This window comes from Aquarana catesbeiana, linkage group LG02 (genome assembly GCF_042186555.1).
Source record: "Aquarana catesbeiana isolate 2022-GZ linkage group LG02, ASM4218655v1, whole genome shotgun sequence".
Lineage (NCBI taxonomy): Eukaryota > Metazoa > Chordata > Amphibia > Anura > Ranidae > Aquarana > Aquarana catesbeiana.
Genome location: NC_133325.1, coordinates 189,006,135 through 189,028,834, shown reverse-complemented (window position 1 = coordinate 189,028,834; position 22,700 = coordinate 189,006,135). Strand labels below are relative to the sequence as shown.

Genomic DNA, 22,700 nt, shown 5'->3' with positions numbered 1-22,700 from the left:
TTTGGTTATGCACTGGAGCTGGTGCCACAACACTGAAACTCCTCACAGATACTCTAGTTGGAGCGCAGGAACTAGCCCCGCTGCAAAGAATTGCATCAAAAATTGTAATTACACGCCCCTGTTAAACAGTGGCTGACAAATTGGGCCTTAGGCACTGGTGCTGGTGCCACAACACTGCAACCCCTTACAGATACTCTAGTTGGAGTGCAGGAACTTGCCCTGCTGCAAAGAATTGCATCAAAAATTGTAATTACATGCCCCTGTTAAATAGGGGCTAAAAAATTGGGCCTTAGGTACTGGTGACGGCGCCCAGAACCAAAAATATTCTTACAAGCTATCAGCATGATCATTGAGGAGGAAGAGGATAATTACTCAGCATAACAGGATAGTCAGTCAGCATCAGCATAGGCAGTCTTTGAAGGGATCTGACATTTCAAAAAAAATTATTCGGTTACATCAGCATCAGGTGCTTGGTAGCTGGTGGTGATCCAAGACTGATTCATTTTTAGGAAGGTCAGTCGATCGACCGAGTGGACAGACGCACCCTGTGATTGGTTACAAAGCCCCCAGCAGCACTGAATGTGCGTTCCGAAAGAACGCTGAATGCAGGACAGGCCAGTAGCTCAATTGCATACTGTGCAAGCTCTGGTGAGTGATCCATCCTCAAGACCCAGTAACCCAGAGGATTTTCGGTGGGAAAGGTGTCCAAGTCAGATCTTGCCCCTAGGTATTCCTGCACCATGTAAAACATAGGCTGGCGATGGTTGCTGGAACCGATCATACCTTGGAGCTGCGGACTAAAAAATTGTCTGAACGCATCAGTCAGATGGCCATCTTCTCCACCGCTCCTTCTTTGACTGACCAAAGCCTCAGCAACACATTGTCCAGAAACAGGAGTTTGTAACCTCCCAGTCTCTGGGAACGCGTTGCACAGACCTTTCTGCAAGGCCTCCCGAAGATGTTCCATCCTCTGCGATGACAAGATAAGGTCCGCAACCTTACCCTTGTAACGTGGATCAAGGAGGGTTGCCAGCCAGTATTGTTCCTTCTCCTTGATACCACGAATACGAGGATCCTTCCACAGGCTTTGCAGGATCAGGGAGGCCATGCAGCGTAGGTTTGCTGAGGCATTCGGTCCTGAGTCCTCACGGTCACTAAGGACGACATGATCCGCGGCCACCTCCTCCCAGCCACATACAAGTCCATGTGTCTCTTGGGACTGTAAATGATCCCTTAAAGACTGCTGCTGATGCTGAGTGCCAGGCTCCACCTCCATACTGACACAATCCTCCTCCTCTTCCTGTGTGATCGGTGGGCACGCAGGAACACTGTCTGGATAAAGGGGGCCTTGAGAGCTAAGGAAGTCCTCCTCTTCCTGCCTCTGTTCTGCCTCAAGTGCCCTGTCCATTATTCCACGCAGCGTGTGCTCCAACAGGTGGACAAGGGGGACAGTGTCACTGATGCATGCACTGTCACTGCTCACCATCCTCGTGGCATCCTCAAATGGTGACAGGACAGTGCATGCATCCCTGATCATGGCCCACTGGCGAGGGGAAAAAAAACCAAGCTCCCCTGACCCTGTCCTGGTGCCATAGTCGCACAGGTACTTGATGGCCCTCTGATGCGTGTGCAGCCGCTGCAGCATGGCCAACGTTGAGTTCCACCTGGTGGGCATGTCACAGATTAGGCGGTTCTTGGGCAGGTTAAATTCCTTTTGGAGGTCTGCCAGCCGAGCACTGGCATTATATGACCGGCGGAAATGCAGACAGACTTTCCTGGCCTGCCTCAGGACATCCTGTAAGCCCGGGTACCTGCCCAAGAACCGTTGCACCACCAAGTTAAGGACGTGAGCCAAACAGGGCACATGGGTCATTTGTCCCTGTCGGAGGGCGGAGAGGAGGTTGGTGCCATTGTCGCAAACCACCATTCCTGCCTTAAGTTGGCGTGGCGTCAACCACCTCTGAACCTGCCCCTGCAGGGCTGACAGAACCTCTGCCCCAGTGTGGCTCCTGTCCCCCAAGCACACCAGCTCAAGCACCGCATGGCATCTTTTGGCCTGCGTACTTGCGTAGCCCCTTGAACGCCTACAGAGCACCACTGGTTCCGAGGACAAAGCACAGGAAGAGGCCATGGAGGAAGAAGAGGAGGGGTGGAGGAGAGAGGTGTGTCAGAATCACTAGTAGTGGAATTTTGGAGGCGTGGTGACGGAACAACCTCCAACACTACTGCCCCTTGTCCTGCATCCTTCCCAGCTGCCAGAAGAGTCACCCAATGCGCCGTGAAACTTAGGTAACGTCCCTGTCCATGCCTGCTGGACCATGAGTCAGCGGTAATATGCACCTTACTGCTGACTGTCCTGTCCAGCGATGCCAAGACATTGCCTTCCACATGCCAGTAGAGAGCTGGAATCGCCTTCCGTGAGAAAAAGTGGCGTTTGGGAACCTGCCACTGAGGAACTGCACATTCCACAAACTCACGGAAGGGGGCAGAGTCTACCAACTGAAAAGGTAGCAGTTGAAGTGCTAGCAATTTTACCAAGCTAGCATTCAACCGCTGGGCATGTGGATGGCTGGAAGCGAACTCCTTTTTGTTGTGCAGCAGCTGGGGCAGGGAAATTTGCCTGGTACAATCTGATGTTGGTGTACCGATAGCAGATTGCCCGCAAGTACCTGGCTGTGACACACCTAATTCTACACCTTCAATCCTCTCAGTGCAGGTCTCAGAGAGGACTGAAGGTATAGTGGGGTTGGAGATCTCAGCTGATGAGGAGTAAGGAGAGGTCCTCTTTGTTTTTTGGTGTGGGTCTTTTAGGTACGGTTGAAAACGAACTGCATGGCAGGTCAACATATGTCTGGTCAAGCATGTGGTACCCAAGCGGGAGATGTTTTGGCCACGCGAGATACGCTTGAGACATATGTTGCAAATAGCAGCGGTGCGATCTGATGCACTCGTCTCAAAAAAGGCCCACACCAAAGAACTTTTGGAGTAACGCGCAGAGACAGCAGCGCCCTGCACATGCGGAGCTCTGAGGTGTGATGCAGTCAGTGTGCTGCCCCTGGAGGGCATCCTGCCTCGTCGGTGATGTGCCTCCTCCTCCTCTCAGGCACCCACGTTAAGTCAGTGACCTCATCATCACCTCCCTCCTCACTGGAGCAAACCTGGCAGTATGCTGCAGCAGGGGGAACATGACTGCCAGATTGCTGTCCTTCTTGGGCACCCCCTCTGTCCGTGCTCACATTACTGCCTTCATCTAGCTCAGTATCATCATCAGAGCCTTCTAAACGCTGGGCATCCTCCTGGAGCATGTACCCAACACTGTGGTCAAACAGTTCGAGGGACTCCCCAGGAGGACATTGTGGGGCTAGGGAAGGAGTCACTGACGCCGTTGAGCCAAGGGAAGAGGCCGTGTTGGCAGCTGCTTTGCCAGACAAAGTGCCCTGAGCATGGGTGAGAGAGGATGAGGAGGATGACGACAGCTTGGTCATCCACTCGACCAAGTCTTCCGCATGTTGCGGCTCAACGCAGCCAGCTGCCAAAAAAAAGGCCAAGCGTGTCCCATGGCCACGTGCTGATGAGGATGCACGGTGTCCACGACCAGCACTGTTGCCTCTAGACACAGAGCCTGCTTGCCCTCTTTTATTGGCTTGTGACTGTCTGCCTCTCCTTGTTGGCCTTCCAGACATACTAATGTCCTGCAGTGAGATGTTATATATATATATATATATATATATATATATATATATATATATATATATATATATACTGATACTGCAGCTAGCAAAATCAAATGCCTGCCTGTAGTATTATTAGTATGAGAACACCACCAATCTTCTACAGGTAGCTTTAGCTGAACACTGTGCAGAGGTCGCACTACACTAACTTGTAGCTTTAGCTGAACACTGTGCAGAGGTGGCACTACACTAACTTGTAGCTTTAGCTGAATACTGTCCAGAGGTCGCACTACACTAACTTGGAGCTTTAGCTGAACACTGTGCAGAGGTCACACTACACTAACTTTTAGCTTTAGCTGAACACTGTGCAGAGGTCGCACTACACTAACTTGTAGCTTTAGCTGAACACTGTCCAGAGGTCGCACTACACTAAAAAATAATGTAGCTGCCTGCGGTAGTGATAGGATCAGAAAAACACCACCAATCTTCTACAGGTAGCTTTAGGTGCACACTGTGCAGAGGACGCACTACACTAACTGTAAATGCTGTAGCTAATAGGACTAATAGGATCAGAAGAACACCAGCAATTTTCTTCAAATACTGTAACAACACCTGCCTGCCTGTCAGTAGGAAGATAATAACAGGAACGGATCTAGCTATATGTGTGTATATATATATATATATATATATATATATATATATATATATATATATATATACACACACACACACACACACACACACACACACACACACACACACACAACACCTGGGATGCATATATATATATATATATATATATATATATATATATATATACACACATATATATATATACACATACACACAATACACTGTAAGTGCAGCTGACTGTCCTGCTTAATCTATCTAACTTAAATCAAATGACACTGTCTCTCTGTCTCTGTCACTCAACGCCAGAACACACTACACAGGGCCGACGTGCAGGCGGCCTTATATAGTGTGGGGCGTGTACTAAACCCCCTGAGCCATAATTGGCCAAAGCCACCCTGGCTTTGGCCAATTACAGCTCTCTGTACAGACGGCACTGTGATTGGCCAAGCATGCAGGTCATAGTGCATGCTTGGCCAATCATCAGCCAGCAATACACTGCGATTCTGCAGTGAATTATGGGCCGTGACGTGACACTTGAATTTGCTGCGAACGGCCCATATCGTTCGCAATTCGGCGAATGATCGAACAGACGATGTTCAAGTCGAACATGGGTTTGACTCGAACACAAAGCTCATCCCTACAAATAAGTTACGTTTGCACTATTGAAGAAAATGCCCCCCCCCCCCCCCAAAAAAAAAAAAAAAAAAAAAGGCCATTGGAGAACCTAGGAGACAGATAAAAGAAACACATGCAGTAAATCAAATGAAATATGAGTTCAGTTTTTAACAACAAATTTATTTTCCATAGGTTTTAAACAGTATCTGGCATATCAATTGCCCCCCTACCCGCGAAGTACTCCAGATAGCTTTGCTGTACTTCGCGGGCGCTTTGGGGGGCAAGCCAGGACGGCCAGGTTCAAGTGCCGTCATGTTTTGGTCCAGTGAGCCAGCCTCAGTCGCAACTGAGCCCAGATTGTTGGCTGCATTTTTTCTTAAATATTGTGCAAAATGCAGCAGCAAAGAATAATGTGGTTTAGTTTATATTTCGCTATATTTATTGCAGTAAGGAATAGGCGGAACCAGCTGGCCATTATGCCAAAGGCATTTTCAACCACTCTTCTGGCTCTGGCCAGCCGGTAATTAAAAACCCTCTGGTCCGGGGTGAGGGTCCTCATAGGGAATGGCCGCATAAGATGGTCCCCCAGCGCAAATGCTTCATCTGCTACAAACACGAATGGGAGGCCCGCCATGTTGTCTTCTGGAGGTGGCAAGCCCAAGCTGCCATTTTAGAGCCGTCTGTAGAACTCTGTCTGGGCGAATACTCCACTATCCGACATCCGACCATTCTTCCCCACGTCCACATAGAGGAATTCGTAAGTCGCCACACCACCAACAACAGGATACTACTATACCCCTTATAGTTATAACAGTAGGACCCGGAGTTGGGGGATGGGACGATGTGGACGTGTTTCCCATGTATTGCCCCACCGCAATTGGGAAAGTCCCACTGCTGAGCAAATTGGAAGGCCACAGTCTGCCATTCCCGTGGGTTGGAAGGAAACTGTGGAGTCAAACAAGAAGAAAAAAACTTTTGCACATAACATTGCAAGCAGATTAGACACAAACATTTTTAGCCAAAATAAGTATAACATTTATTGAAATGAGTATTTATAGACAAAAGTATAAGGTCCACTTATCAGATTCCTCACCCCCTCTGGTAACCCTCTCCACTTCATTGAGAGCTGAATGCATAAATAATGTGTATTACTTTGGCCAGCCCCTCCTTACTTACACTATTGGCAGCCCACTGGACAGGTAAGAAGTTTCATAATCCAAAAACATGACTACACACTGTACAAATTGAAGCACATTTTTACATTCTGCAATTACCGACCAAGATAATAGGAGAACAAAACTTTAAAACAGTACCATTTGAAATGATTCAGGCAGGCCCTTGCACTACATGCTTTGGTGAATTCATCCATAAATATGAACACAAAAGGGGTAGGTATAGTGTGTATGGGTTTGGCAAAGTCAGCAGATAGAGTATTGTTATCGGTTGACTTAGCGGTTGGGGGGAAGGGAGGGTTCAAAATGAGTTTTGGCCCCCCAAAAAAGCCTCTTGCACTCTGCCTGAATTTAAGGACAAAAATAACATTTGGACCATTTTAGGGGGTGTTTAGGGTAAGCACTACAATGGAGCAAACAAAAATACAATGTTAAGTGACTAGGCTAGGTGTGTATGGGCCCAGGATAGCATGCTGGGGAGGTTAGTGAAGGCAAATATGCATGAAGAACAAAAAAGGAGCAAATAAAAGCTTACAGCATGCATGAGGACAAGAGGACATTCACAGCATATTACAATCATGGTAATTATGGAATGGTGAGATAAATACAATACAATACAATACATTAGCAAACATTAAATACATAGAATGTGATGTTGAAGTCCTTCTGCAGGACCTGAATTATGGCAGAACAGGTCTCTGGAATAATGATTCCCAGAGCCTGGAGACTTCTCCCTATCGCCAAGTACCGCAAGGTGGCGACGAGCCTCTGCTTGGAAGTGATGGCTTGCGGCATGCAGGTGTCCTGCTTTGTAATATAAGGGGACAGCAAAGCCAACAGACGGTGAAAAACGGGGTCCGTCATCCGGAGATAATTCCTAAAATCGTCAGGATTATTCTCCTGGATCTCCTGCAGCAAAGGCATGTGAAAGAATTGGTCACACTGGAGCAACCAATTCTTGGTCCATGAACTCCTCCTCGTCCTGTTCATGGACTGGACTTGGGTCAAAGCAAGAACTCCAACACCAAGCCCAACAACGGCACAAGCTTTCCAACGAGAACGTAACCGCAACATGGCTAGAAAATGGTCGGCTGGTCAGAACAAACTAACAGAATGCACTGAAAATCAGAAAGGACCTTCGAAGAACGAGCTGAAAATCAGAAACAAGCGGACAAGAACGCACTGAAAAACAGAAGCGAACTATAAATAGAACGCACTGAAAGACAGGAACTGTCAGGGGCATATCAGTGGCCGTCGGGCAAATATGCGTGCACGCAGGTGCACAAGAAGCTCTTCCAGGACAATTCCGCTTAATTCCCCACCAGGGGGCGCCGGAGCGCTCCCGCGTGTGCTCGTACGCGCGTTCGCGAGTGCACGCGCCCGTTCGTGCTAGCGCTGTTTTGGCGCCAAGGGCCCTTTAAAAGAATGACAGGTGCTTCTGTCAGGTGCTGTTTGTCTGCAGCTCTGTACCTGAGTTCCTGTTTTCCGCCTGTTGTTGTATTTGCTATTGACCCGGCTACGTCCGACCATTCTCCAGTCTCCAATCCGACCCGGCTTGTCTGACCTTGTTTATCTTGATTACCTGTTGCCGAACCCCTGCCTGCCTGACTATTCCTGGATCATCCCTTTGTTCATATCTGCCTGATCTCCTGCTGAACGGACTGTCTGACTTTGCTTTGCCTGTGTCCTGTGACGCTGCTTCCAGCCTGCTTGTCAAGCATCCTGCTGCTGCCTTCTCAGCTACCTGCCTGCCTACCGGCCTGCATCCGCCTACCTACATCCGCAGCTCAGCCATCCCTGAGGGGCATCCTTCCAGACCATCATCTGCTTCTGCCGGAACCGCATCAGGCCCTCCTACCCACTGTGCTCAAGAGACCACTGTTCCCACTTCCAGTGGCTCCTGAACCAGCGCTTAAGAGAGGTCTCCTTCCACCAGTCAGGCTCAACTACCAGGTACCTTACAGTACAAACAGCCATGACTGAGCCTGCAGGAGAGACCTCTCCCATCAAGGAGATCTGCACGCACCTAGCAGCACTTACCCAGGCAGTGCAGACCTTACAAGACAGTTACAACAGACTGGAGGGTCAAGTATTAAACCTCAGTGGGCCCGGTAGTGTGGCCCCTACTTCTGCAGCCGCTCCAGTACAGGCTGCTGCACCGCCCTCTGTGGTTATGCTTCCACCTGAGCCAAGAGTGCCTACCCCCGAAAAGTTTTCTGGTGACCGAACAAAATTTTTGGCCTTCCGCAGCGCTTGCCAACTCTACTTTGCTCTACAACCACTGACTTTTTCCTTGGAGGCTACCAAGGTGGGATTTGTTATATCCCTTCTTCAGGGGGGACCTCAGACCTGGGCCCACCGCCTGCTTGAAACCAATGTTACACAGGTCCAGTCCTTGCCCACCTTCTTTGAAGCCATGGCCCAGCTTTATGAGGACCCTCAACGGACCGCTGAGGCAGCTTTGTTCGCGCTCCAGCAAGGCCGTAGGCCGGCCGAGGACTATGTAACGGACTTTCGACGCTGGAGCGCGGACACTCAATGGAACAACGCAGCCTTACGTCACCAGTTCCGCATGGGGCTATCCGAAGGTCTTAAGGATGAGCTTGCTCGGGTAGGGATGCCTGATACCCTTGAGGAACTCATCGCCATTACCATCCAGATTGACCGACGCCTTCATGAGCGCAGGTCTGAACGCTCTTCACAACAAACACGCCCTATGTGGATGACTGCAAGAGCTCCGGTTCCTGCCTCCCGATACCTACCTTCTGCTTACCCGAGTCCAGTCACCCAAACAACCGATGCCCCCGAACCTATGCAACTGGGACTTATGCGTGCCACCCTGACCCCAGAGGAACGGGCGCGCAGACGCCAGTTAAACCTCTGTCTCTACTGTGGTGGGACGGGCCACTATGTGAGCAACTGTCCAGTAAAGACTCGTAAGTGTATTTCTTCTACTCCGACTAGTTTATCTGCTTTAACCGCCAATACAACTCAACTTGTCCTCCCTCTCTCATTACAGCTCCAGGGAAGAACAATCCAGGTCAACGCCATTGTTGATTCTGGGGCATGTAGCTGCTTTGTGGACTCTGCTTTTGCCACCCAACAGAATCTGCCTTTAAAGAACAAGACACACAGACTCTCAGTTTTCTTGGCCGATGGGTCCCACATAAGATCTGGACAGGTCTCTCAAGAAACCCTTCCTCTGTCTGCCACCTGCTCATCTCAGCACCAAGAGATCCTAACCCTGGATGTTATTTCATCTCCACTATTTCCAATCATTTTGGGCATGCCCTGGCTCCAGGCCCACAACCCTCTTGTTAACTGGGTCACGGGCGAAATCAAGTTCCAGTCACCCTATTGCCAAAGACATTGCCTACCAGAATCCTCTAAACCTGCTGCTACTTTACTTTGTATGGACATTGATCCAGACCTGCTCCAAGATGTACCAGAAGTCTATCGGGAATTTGCGGATGTGTTCAGCAAGAAGGGGGCAGACACCCTGCCTCCTCATCGTCCCTATGATTGCCCAATTGAGCTGCTTCCTGGGGCTGAGATTCCTTTTGGACGCATTTTTCCGCTGTCCGAAAAGGAACAAGAGGCACTTAAGGTTTACATAAATGAAAACCTTGAAAAAGGCTTCATCCGACCTTCTACTTCACCAGCTGGTGCCGGAATATTTTTTGTTTCTAAGAAGAATCAGTCTCTTCGCCCCTGTGTGGACTATCGGGAGTTAAACAACATTACAGTCAAAAACCGTTACCCGCTGCCACTGATACCTGAACTGTTCCAGAAGCTGAGGTCTGCTACTATTTTTACCAAGCTGGATCTGAGAGGGGCTTACAATCTAGTCCGCATTCGGGCCGGGGACGAGTGGAAGACGGCTTTCCGGACCCGTTTCGGACACTATGAATATCTTGTCATGCCCTTTGGTCTATGCAATGTTCCCGCCACGTTCCAGCATCTGGTCAATGATGTGTTTAGAGATTTCCTGGACATCTTTTTAATTGTCTATCTGGATGACATTCTAATCTTCTCCAGTTCACTTGAGCAACATAGGGAACATGTCCGTAAAGTCTTGACCCGACTCCGTTTGCACAGACTGTATGCTGAGGCGGAGAAGTGCGAATTTGAACAGAAGGAGATTCAGTTCCTGGGGTTAGTGATCTCCCCAACCGGCATCAAAATGGACCCTCAGAAGGTATCTGCTGTGTTAGAGTGGCCAGCTCCCATGGACAAAAAGGGCGTACAACGCTTCATTGGGTTTGCAAACTTTTATAGGAAGTTCATTAGGGGGTTTTCTGCTATCATCTCCCCCATCACGCAGCTAACCAAGCAGAACTCTCGCTTCCATTGGAACCCGGAAGCCCAGGGGGCCTTTGAAGAATTAAAAAGACGTTTTACATCAGCCCCGATCCTTAGCCATCCGGATCCATCCTTACCTTTTATCCTGGAGGTTGATGCGTCCGAAGTAGCCGTGGGTGCTGTTATTTCCCAACGACAAGGCAACAAGGACTTGATGCATCCCGTAGGTTTCTTTTCTCTGAAACTTTCACCGGCTGAGTGGAACTATGATGTGGGGGATCGAGAGCTACTCGCTATCAAGACAGCTTTGGAGGAATGGAGGTACTTGCTAGAAGGCGCAGTCCATCCAGTACTGATTTATACAGACCACAAGAATCTCGAATATTTAAGATCTGCCAAGAGGTTAAAACCCAGACAAGCCCGTTGGGCTCTATTTTTCACACGGTTCTGTTTCCACATTACCTACCGGCCTGGATCCAAAAACGTAAAACCAGACGCGCTGTCGCGCATGTTTGATAACCCTAAAGACTTTTCTGTACCTGACACTATTTTGCCGGCAAATAGCTTCCTTCTTCTTCAAACAGATCTTCTGTCCATGATCAGAGAAGCATCTCCAGAACCTTCAAGTCTTCAGGGATCCTCTTTAACACCTCGTGATGGACTATTGTGGAGAGGAAGTCAAATTTTTGTACCAGAGAGCGCCCGAGTCAAGGTACTGACACTTCTGCATGACCACCCACTTGCAGGACATTTTGGGGTCCGTAAGACCCTTGAGCTGGTGCAGCGCACCTTTTGGTGGCCTAACCTAAAGGAATTCTGCAAGAAATATGTCAACTCATGTTCTGTCTGCATCCAGAATAAGACTTCCAGGAACAGAGCTTGGGGACTACTGAGACCATTGCCTATACCAGATAGGCCCTGGAGGATGATAGCAATGGACTTTATAGTTGAACTGCCTTGCTCTGAAGGATGTTCGGCGATCTTTGTGGTTGTCGACCGGCTGTCCAAAATGGCCCACTTTGTGCCCCTAAAAGGAACACCCTCTGCTGTGGAGACGTCCCGTGTGTTCATTAAGGAGATTGTCAGGCTACATGGAATCCCTGCAAATATAGTGTTCGATAGGGGGGTGCAGTTTACATCACGTTTTTGGAGAGCCCTTTGTGAAATTCTGAAAATTGAATTAGCCCTGTCCTCAGCATACCATCCCCAAACAAATGGGCAAACTGAAAGGACAAATCAGACACTGGAGCAGTACATAAGGTGTTTTACATCTTTTGTGCAGGATGATTGGGTATCTCTGCTGCCCCTAGCGGAATTCGCCTATAACAATGCCAGCCACTCTGCTACCGGTCAATCCCCTTTCTTTTCCAACTATGGTTTTCATGCATCTTTTTTACCAGATTTTCTTTCAGAAACCTCAGTTCCAGCGGTCCAGGACACAGTGCAGTTCCTCAGTCATAATAACCGAATCTTACGGGAAGCGTTATCCAAGGCACAAGCGGACAACAAAAGGTTCTTTTTTCAGAAAAGAAGAGGAGACCTAAACCTTCAGCTTGGTGACAAGGTATGGCTGTCTACTGATAATATTAGATTAACCTGTCCTACTAAGAAGCTTGCTCCTAAGTTCATTGGGCCCTTCCCTGTGAAAAGAAAGATTAATGAGGTGTCCTATGAATTGTGTTTACCTGATTCACTCAAGATCCACCCTGTGTTTCACGTGTCACTCTTGAAACCTGCTGTAGATGATCCTTTTCCTGACAGGGGCACCAGGGTCCCTGAACCAGTTCTGGTGGACGGCAACGAGGAATATGAAGTGGAGGCCATCCTTGATTGCAGAAAGAGATCTGGGCAAGTACAGTTTTTGATTAAATGGAAGGGGTATGGTCCAGAAAATAATTCATGGGAACCTGACTGTAATATTCATGCCAGACGTTTGATCCATGCTTACTTCTCTGCTCATCCTGAAAAGAAGGGTATTCTGGGCATCCGGAGGCTGCCCGTTGGGAGGGGGCAATGTCAGGGGCATATCAGTGGCCGTCGGGCAAATATGCGTGCACGCAGGTGCACAAGAAGCTCTTCCAGGACAATTCCGCTTAATTCCCCACCAGGGGGCGCCGGAGCGCTCCCGCGTGTGCCCGTACGCGCGTTCGCGAGTGTGCGCGCGCCCGTACGCGCTAGCGCTGTTTTGGCGCCAAGGGCCCTTTAAAAGAATGACAGGTGCTTCTGTCAGGTGCTGTTTGTCTGCAGCTCTGTACCTGAGTTCCTGTTTTCCGCCTGTTGTTGTATTTGCTAGTGACCTGGCTACGTCTGACCATTCTCCAGTCTCCAATCCGACCCGGCTTGTCTGACCTTGTTTATCTTGATTACCTGTTGCCGAACCCCTGCCTGCCTGACTATTCCTGGATCATCCCTTTGTTCATATCTGCCTGATCTCCTGCTGAACGGACTGTCTGACTTTGCTTTGCCTGTGTCCTGTGACGCTGCTTCCAGCCTGCTTGTCAAGCATCCTGCTGCTGCCTTCTCAGCTACCTGCCTGCCTACCGGCCTGCATCCGCCTACCTACATCCGCAGCTCAGCCATCCCTGAGGGGCATCCTTCCAGACCATCATCTGCTTCTGCCGGAACCGCATCAGGCCCTCCTACCCACTGTGCTCAAGAGACCACTGTTCCCACTTCCAGTGGCTCCTGAACCAGCGCTTAAGAGAGGTCTCCTTCCACCAGTCAGGCTCAACTACCAGGTACCTTACAGGAACAAACTCACAACACGCACTGAAGAACAGATACGAAACCACAAGCACAAACTGAAAAGCAGAAACTAACTGAAAAGCACGAGGCTGAAAAGCGCGAATCGTCTCTCACCAAACTTCTACTAACACGAGATAAACACGAGATTAGCAGAAGGAGCCCAAAGGGTGGTGCACTGGCTATTGAACTTCCTTTTTATAGTCCCATCGTACGTGTTGTACATCACCGCGTTCTCACGTTTGGGATTTTATGCCAACATTTGTGTGACCTTGTGTATACAAGACAAGTTTGAGCCAACATCCTTCGGACAAAAATCCAAGGTTTTGTTGTCGGAAAGTCCGATCGTGTGTACGCTGCATTAAAGTGTACCTGAACTCAAAAAGTGAATATGTGTTATAGGGAACATTTGAAAATGTTAAATGTGCCTAATCAGTATCTTTTACCTTTTTTTGAATTCGTCCTGAAAAACAGCAGTGCACTACTTAGTAAGTGAGTATATGTACAGTAGGTACTCCTGTGCCTACAGACTGATAACTGTATGTCTGCAGTGCGAGATCTAAGGCACTGCTATCTCTAACAGCTAGTGAAATTATGAGTGGGAGTTGGTTATGTACCACTGTGTATCTCACTGTCTGTTTTACTTACCCTACTTCTACCAAGATGACTACCTCCACACAGAGACAGAACAAGATAAGGTAAGTCAATTAAGGAAATAAATGAAATGCAGAGAGACCACAAGCAATACTAATGACTAGACCTTCACCCTCTGCCTTTTTTTTTTTTTTTTTAATATCATATGGCAATCCCATAATCTTGGTGCTATTTTGTTGCTCCCTTCTCTTCTCGTGAGAGATGTGCTAAGTAGCTGTTTGCAGATTTTCCTATTCATGGAATATCTGATGGATTGTACAAGAAGCTTAATCATTTGGGCCATCCTGCTCATGGTCCTCCTCTGGCCATGCTCCTTAGGAGAAGACAGTTGAAAGAGTTGGTGGAGAGACCCAGGTATTGATACTGGACCCATCCCCAGGTGTCTAGTGGTCTCACAACTGGATATTTCGCCACAATGCAGGAATAGCTGCATAGATAGAGAAGTTCTTTAACTTCATCTGGAAGTCTATCACTGCATTTGATGTCTTCCTTGAGAGGATGTGGCCCAGACTAACCCATATGGAGAAGTTTTTTCACCAAAAGAACATATGGAGGAGCATTTCAGCTAAAGAACATCTCTTGGTCACACTCAGGTAAGTAGTAATAATATACATAACCTATGTATGCAGGGCCGCTGATAGGGGGGACCACCAGTCCTCTTGTAGGGGGTCCACTGGTCCTCTTGTGGGGGGGCCGAGCAAACAGGGGGGCCTACAAAGGGAAGGGGATTAGTGATGGACGACAATTGCAGAACTCTTCCTCCAGCAGCTGAAATCTGATCTCTACCCCTCTCCCTGCTGCCAGCTTTTATCTGCTGAGAAAGAGACAGTCGTTCCTCACTAATCCCCCTCCCTGTGCGCCCCCTCCCCATTCAGCGCTGGCTCTAATGTTAGCTCTGCCCCTGAGTTTGTTCTCGAAGCTCCAACTGCCCAGCCTGTATATTTTTTTTCATCTCATCTTTATTTTTATTTATTAACTCAGTTTTAGCTTTTAGATTTAGCAGGAATTCCGTGAGTTATGTTGTATTTGTGTCTGCTAATAATTTTATTGTATTTTCACCCTAATATAAGTTTAATATTTTCTTGGAGGGGGCTCTGTCAGGTAGCCTGTATGAGGCCCCGCAATTTTTATGTGCTTCTGAAGTACAATGAACACAAAGGCTTAGCATATACAGTATTTAGTACATGGTATTGTAGAGTATCAACTATACTATGCACAGGTGTCAACCTAGTGACCCTTCAGCTGTTGCGACATTGCAAGGCTGACAGTTACAAACATGAGTCCCACAGGCAGAGGCATGATGGGAATTGTAGTTTTGCAACAGCTGGAGGGCCACCAGTTTGACACCCCTGAGATTGTAGGCTAGCATATAGTGTGTATCATATAGTATATAACAGGGGTGGGAAACATGTGGCACTCCATCTTTTGTGAACCTTTTGTTGCAATTTTGGTTGTTTAGGGTGCATTCACACTTGTGAATGCACCCTGCCTCCAATTACGGTACATCAATAGTATGTAAGCTATTGTAAGGGATGATAAGGAACCATATCCAAGATTTTGCTGATGAAAACAGTATCATTAGCAGTAATCAGCATGGATTTATGAAGGATCGTTTGTGCCAAACTGATCTTATATCATCCTATGAGGAAGTGAGCTGTCATCTAGATAATGGAAGGCCTGTGGTTGTGGTGTATCTGGATTTTGCGAAGGCATTTGATACAGTCCCACACAAAAGTTTACTTTACAAACTGAGGTCTTTTGGCATGGACCATGGGGTGAGTACCTGGAATGAAAACTGGTTACAGGGGCAGGTCCAAAGGGTGGTGATAAATAGTGAGTACTCTGAATGGTCCGGTGTATTAAGTGGGGTCCCCCAGGGATCTGCCCTGGGGCCAACTCTATTTCATTTATTTATTAATGATATGGGATAAATAGCTCAATCTCAGTATTTGCTGATGATACAAAGCTAAGCAGGGCAATAACTTCTGCACTGGAAGTGGAAACCTTACAGCGAGACCTACAGTGAGGACGGAAAGTATTCAGACCCCCTTACATTTTTCACTCTTTGTTATATTGTAGCCATTTGCTAAAATCATTTAAGATAATTTTTTCCCTCATTAATGTACACACAGCACCCCATATTGACAGAAAAACACAGAATTGTTGACATTTTTGCAGATTTATTAAAAAAGAAAAACTGAAATATCACATGGTCCTAAGTATTCAGACCCTTTGCTCTGACACTCAAATATTTAACTCAGGTGCTGTCCATTTCTTCTGATCATCCTTGAGATGGTTCTACACCTTCATTTGAGTCCAGCTGTGTTTGATTATACTGATTGGATTTGATTAGGAAAGCCACACACCTGTCTATATAAGACCTTACAGCTCACAGTGCATGTCAGAGCAAATGAGAATCATGAGGTCAAAGGAACTGCCTGAAGAGCTCAGAGACAGAATTGTGGCAAGGCACAGATCTGGCCATGGTTACAAAAACATTTCTGCTGCACTTAAGGTTCCTAAGAGCACAGTGGCCTCCATAATCCTTAAATGAAAGACGTTTGGGATGGCCAGAACCCTTCCTAGAGCTGGCCGTCCGGCCAAACTGAGCTATCGAGGGAGAAGAGCCTTGGTGAGAGAGGTAAAGAAGAACCCAAAGATCACTGTGGCTGAACTCCAGAGATGCAGTTGGGAGATGTGAGAAAGTTGTAGAAAGTCAACCATCACTGCAGCCCTCCACCAGTCGGGGCTTTATGGCAGAGTGGCCCGACAGAATCCTCTCCTCAGTGCAAGACATATGAAAGCCCGCATGGAGTTTGCTAAAAAACACCTGAAGCACTCCAAGATGGTGAGAAATAAGATTCTCTGGTCTGATGAGACCAAGATAGAACATTTTGGCCTTAATTCTAAGCAGTATGTATGGAGAAAACCAGGCACTGCTCATCACCTGTCCAATACAGTCCCAACAGTGAAGCATGGCGGTGGCAGCATCATGCTGTGGGGGTGTTTTTCTGCTGCAGGGACAGGAAGACTGGTTGCAATCGAGGGAAAGATTAATGCGGCCAAGTACAGGGATATCCTGGACGAAAACCTTCTCCAGAGTGCTCAGGACCTCAGACTGGGCCGAAGGTTTACCTTCCAATACGACAATGACCCTAAGCACACAGCTAAAATAACGAAGGAGTCGCTTCACAACAACTCCGTGACTGTTCTTGAATGGCCCAGCCAAAGCCCTGACTCAAATCCAATTGAGCATCTCTGGAGAGACCTAAAAATGGCTGTCCACCAACGTTTACCATCCAACCTGACAGAACTGGAGAGGATCTGCAAGGAGGGATGGCAGAGGATCCCCAAATCCAGGTGTGAAAAACTTGTTGCATCTTTCCCAAAAAGACTCATGGCTGTATTAGATCAAAAGGGTGCTTCTACTAAATACTGAGCAAAGGGTCTGAATACTTAGGACCATGTGATATTTCAGTTTTTCTTTTTTAATAAATCTGCAAAAATGTCAACAATTCTGTGTTTTTCTGTCAATATGGGGTGCTGCATGTACATTAATGAGGAAAAAAAATGAACTTAAATGATTTTAGCAAATGGCTGCAATATAACAAAGAGTGAAAAATGTAAGGGGGTCTGAATACTTTCCGTCCCCACTGTAAATAAAATAATGGGTTGGGCAACGACATGACAAATGAGGTTTAATGTTGAAAGTTTGACGCTCTGACGTCATCAGGACCTTGTCGAGAACGGGCGCTCGCTATGGCGGCTGGTGAACCGCTCTTTTAAACTTCATTCATTGTAAGTGTTCTACTTTTTTTACAAATAAATTGTTTTTATCGGATTTACGCTATGGCCACCTTTCTTCTGTGCTTATGCCCTTGAGTTTGGGTTGGCGTACCATCCATTGCACGTCTGCAGTTACGCTGCACACAGAGAAGCCTCATTAATAGCTGGACACCTGGATCTGGGTCCACAAACAAGCTTGATTTGCTTGCTCTCTGGTAAGCTTGAATTTCATGTGGTGGAGGATCACTGTGAGCGGTGCTTATTTTCTGCCTTTACACATTTAGCCTCACTGAGAAACATCGAGGGGACTTTTTCTCACTTTCACTGAAGAAATTTCGGATTTTTTACCTCATGAACTTGGCTACACTTAACTCTTTTGTGCACTTATGATTTTGTATATTCACTCATTATGATATTTTTCCATAATAGGTTCTGGATTTGTCATTCCATCCACTTTTACATGCATTATTGATTTTTATGCACTTATATTTGTATGGTTTAGATCAGTTTTTTCCTTTTTTTCTTGTATTGTTGTGTGTATCACACAGTTGAACTGCTGCTTTTTTTGGGGGGGTTTCTGTGTTAGCGCGGTGATGCTCTGTTTTTATGTGTAGCATATGTGTAGCCCTCATTTGGGAGGGCTTTAGCTTTTCATATGAGCTATTTCTAACACCAATTGATTAATTAAAAGTCAGGTTAATAGCAGGAGTTTCTACAAAATAGAGAAGCGACAAGACTTTTATCTCAGGGACTGTAGACTTACCTGTAGGTTCAAGTGGTGTAACAGGGTTTACAACCACTTTAAAGAGAAAGTAAACCCTGATGGGTTTTACTTCCTCTTTATTCCCCGGCAAAGTAAAAGCATAAAGCATACTAGCCCATCATGTTGCACTTACCTGCAAACGAAGCCTGCAATGTTACTGCTGTCCCTGCTGGTGGCCACGTCCATCTTCACCCCTCTTCCTTCCGGGGCCGTGGACTCCGGCTCTGTGACTGGCTGGAGTCACGTGATGTCACTGTCTGCGCACGGAAGCCGACGGTTACAGCACGGGCCCTATAGAAATGGCGCGACCATGCCCTTTCTTTAGTGCGCAAGCGTATATGGTAAATATCTTCTAAACCATGCAGGTTTAGGAGATATTTCCAGTACCTACAGGTAAGCCTTAGTATAGGTTTATCTGTAGGTAAAAGTGGTGTGTAAGGGTTTACCACCACTTTAAAGGCTAGGTATAAATTGGAGTGGTTTGTACAGCTTGCGTGCTGAAATTGACGTGGGGACACATTAAACTCCTTCAGTTGGGCTTCTAATGTGTTTCTGCACCTTTACGGAGGAATGGATTGCCTCCAGGCATACCTGCCCCTATATATCCCCTGCTATATATTCTCTTATTCAGAGAATCTTAAATGTAAAGCCTGGTACACACTATCCGTTTATTTGTCATTCAGCCCAGCGGGCTGAAGGAAAAAAAAAACAAAAAACTGAAGAGGTCAGGAGGAGCTGCTATACTAAATATCCAATGTTAGTACAGTGATTTCCCCCCGCTAAGCTTGTGACACCCCCACAAAAATGCACTGGTCAGTGCTTTCAGCCATTGGCTAAGACAACTGGTCGTGTGCTGATCGGCAAACCTTTTTCGGCCATGCCCCTTCAACTGTTTCTGTCGGACCGGCTGCTGTACACATATTCGGCTCGTGTGTACGGCCCTTTAGAGTTAGGACCACATTTTCAATAGGATCCCTGACAAGGAAGTGCGGCTTCCACATATTTTTGGAAATGTGTGCAACTAAACCTCTGCCTTTAATGCAGATTGTTAGACAGTGCCATTTGATTTTATTTTTTGCAAGCTAGCTGGTAAGTGTGCTGTAAAAACCTTTGTTTGTGCTATCACCACAGGGACACTTTTACTCAGTCTTTTCAGCAGCTTATGTTTTAAAAAATGCAGCTTCTCCACTTCCCAGCCCCTGCAACTATTTTACACTTTTGGTTAGAATATTTACTCTGCTGCAGGCCGCCATGGTTCCTCCCACTAGCTAGCAGGAGGAACCACAGCTGATGGTAGAATACTTGCAACAGCTGAGAAGTGGAAATGAGGCAGCCTTTTAAAAACATGTAGAAAGGCAAGTATATTTACATTTCTTTTACAAGTAGGCTTTTATGTAAAAGTGGTTATTTACTAAAACTGCATGGCCCAAATCTGGTGCACCTCTGCATAGAAACCAATCAGCTTCCAGGTTTTGTCAAAGCTTAAAGTGGTTGTATACCCTCTGTTTTTTTTTTTTGTTCCTACACCTGCAAGGGAAAAGGCATAATGAGTTAGTATGCACGGCATACTAGCTCATTATGAGATACTTACCTTAGAACGAGGCGCCGGCATCTCATCCTGTCCACGCCAAGGGAGCTGACATTTCCCCTCGAAGATGTCGTCACTCCCGCGCATGCGCGGGAGACTTCTGTCCGGCAAGCTCCGGAGTTTGCCGGACTGTCAGCCGAGAATCCCTGTGCGCATGCGCCGCTGCAATCAGCGACTCATTGCGAGGGGAATATCTCCTAAACCGTACAGGTTTAGGAGATATTTATTTTACCTACAGATAAGCCTTATTATAGGCTTACCTGTAGGTAAAAGTTAAAAGAAAAGGTATACAACCACTTTAATTGAACAAGCTGAAGTTAGAAGCTTCAATGGCTACAATGCACCGCTGCAGCAGATTCTGAGTGCACCAGTTTTAGTAAATCTCCCCCCTTTGGGTCAAAGTAACTTTAACCAAGAACAAAGTAACAAAACAAAAAAAAAAAAAAAAGGGAGAGACACAGACAGGTAAAATTTCCAGAAAATGAAAAAAGCTGGTGCCTTGTGGTACATGCTCTTAAAAGGGACCTCTGGCTTTAAAAGTTTGATATGGCTAACAGGTTCATATTAGGAAATGTAAAAAGAGCAAAATTTCCATATCAGTGAACAATGTGATCAAATTATTCATCCATACTTAATAAATAAATATGATGCGCTAGAGTGTGCTAACCGTGCCCTAATCCTGGCACACAGAGATACAGTGCATATACAACAGAGTATAAAATAATTTAACCCCAATATGTGCTATATCCCCCAAGATAAACAAACTTAATGTGCACAAATAAACAGTGCAGTGAGCATGTGAAATGGTAATATCAACAAAATGCTCCAAACTGAATCAGTGCAAACCAGGTGCTAAAAGTGCAATAAACAAATAAATAATAAAATAAATAACGTTAATTCATAAATGATTCATATATGCAAACAAAAGCTGAAAAATGACATGTGCCGGCCAAAAAGTGCAGAGTGTCACACAATACATATACTTAATCGTCCATCATAAAACAGACATATATTAAACACAAAAGACCTTAATGAAAGTAATGACAACTGTGTTTCAGTGATGATGTTTTCAAACGTGCTGCGATTCCATGTGCCACATATCATGCGATGGTGAAATGAAAGGTGACCCCCCAAGGTAAAGCGCTCACCTTAGGGAATGTGACTAAGTCGCTAGACAGAGTCAGGAAACGCTTATGAGCCACCCAGGGCTCCGTGTGGACCACAGGAAAACAGGCTCCAGCATAGGCTCAAATCATAGGCAAAAAGAGAAAGGAACCATATGGTGTGATAACGTTTAAAAAGTGTTTATGAACAAGGTCAGATAAAAAGACTCTCTCCCAGAAGGGGGTACTCACATTTTGAGGGTGTGTCAGTGCACCACTCAGAAGAGGCATAAAATCTGGATAAAACAATGAGGTAATAGATGTAGCAGTGAGGTTATGGAGACCATCCCAGCACAGACAGCTGCTGCTGCCTAACACTCCGTCCTGGCCCCTCCCCTACGCGTCTTTGACACAGGGCATACGTGTCATCATCAGGGGGAATGTGATTATTATAGGCTTACCTGTAGGTAAAAGTGAAAAAAAAAGGTATACAACCACTTTAATTGAACAAGCTGAAGTTAGAAGCTGATTGGCTATAATGCACCGCTGCAGCAGATTCTGAGTGCTCCAGTTTTAGTAAATCTCCCCCCTTTGGGTCAAAGTAACTTTAACCAAGAACAAAGTAACAAAACAAAAAAACAAAAAAAAAACAAAAAAAGGGAGAGGCACAGGCAGGTAAAATTTCCAGAAAATGGAAACAGCTGGTGCCTTGTGGTACATGCTCTTAAAAGGGACCTCTAGCTTTAAAAGTTTGATATGGCTAACAGGTTCATATTAGGAAATGTAAAAAGAGCAAAATTTCCATATAAGTGAACAATGTGATCAAATTATTCATCCATACTTGATTTTATCCTATGCTGCTGCTGGGAAGCTATGATGCAATTTATTTTATTAGAACATAGTTTGCCTTTTAACATTCTCTGTTTAAAAGCAGTGTCATGTGAAAATAAAGAAACAATCAGTGAGCAGAGCTGAAAAATCAAATTAACTTTGTTGCAAATCACAAACTGCAAATCATGTCCTCATCTGCCCTCTACTGGTCACAAGCCTAAATTCAGCTAATAATAAATACATTGATAAAAGGTCTGCCTTTGCCCATATAAAGTCATTGTAAACCCTTAGCCTCGGTTCATACCAGAGGCGGCACGACTTGCAGGTCGCCTCACCGAGGCGACCTGCACACGACTGCCCGGGCGACTTGTAAAACGACTTCTGCAAGTCGCCCCAAGTTGCCCCCAAAGTCGTACAGGAACCTTTTTCTAAGTCGGAGCAACTTGCGTCGCTCCCCTTAGAACGGTTCCATAGCACAGAACGGAGGCGACTTGTCAGGCGACTAGGTCGCCTGACAAGTCGTCCCTGTGTGAACCGAGCCTTACATATACCCAGGTGATACACAGAGATTAAACAAATCCTCCTAAATAAGTTAAACCTGTTTATCTACAGCTGTTCAAAGTCCTGAGTATTCAGAAAGTAGGGGGTGGGGAGCTGAAGTTACACTCTGCAAGGCTTAGCGAGAGCCAATTGGTGGGAAGGGACACACCCCCCCTTCACAAAGCACGGAGGAGTGCTGGAGCTCCCTCTCTTGGTGTCAGGAAAACATGTCAGAAGTGACTTATGCAGATAGCAGAGGAAAGGGGCAGCAGACAGAAATTACACTTACTGCTCTGGATT

The 22,700-nt window shown here is 46.5% G+C and overlaps 1 protein-coding gene and 1 long non-coding RNA gene across 8 annotated transcripts in view; one reads left to right on the top strand and one right to left on the bottom strand.

Annotated features, from left to right (window-relative positions):
• DRC2 (dynein regulatory complex subunit 2) overlaps positions 1 to 22,700 on the top strand; it is a 224,561-nt gene that overhangs the window by 92,748 nt on the left and 109,113 nt on the right. The gene's annotated exons all lie outside the window — the stretch shown is intronic.
• LOC141127528 (uncharacterized) overlaps positions 1 to 22,700 on the bottom strand; it is a 43,365-nt gene that overhangs the window by 12,901 nt on the left and 7,764 nt on the right. Inside the window, exon 2 of one of the 2 annotated variants that reach the window (XR_012241564.1) lies at positions 21,075 to 21,490. This is a non-coding gene — a long non-coding RNA (uncharacterized lncRNA). The remainder of the gene's footprint in view (positions 1 to 21,074; positions 21,491 to 22,700) is intronic. The other variant, XR_012241563.1, reaches the window with a different exon arrangement.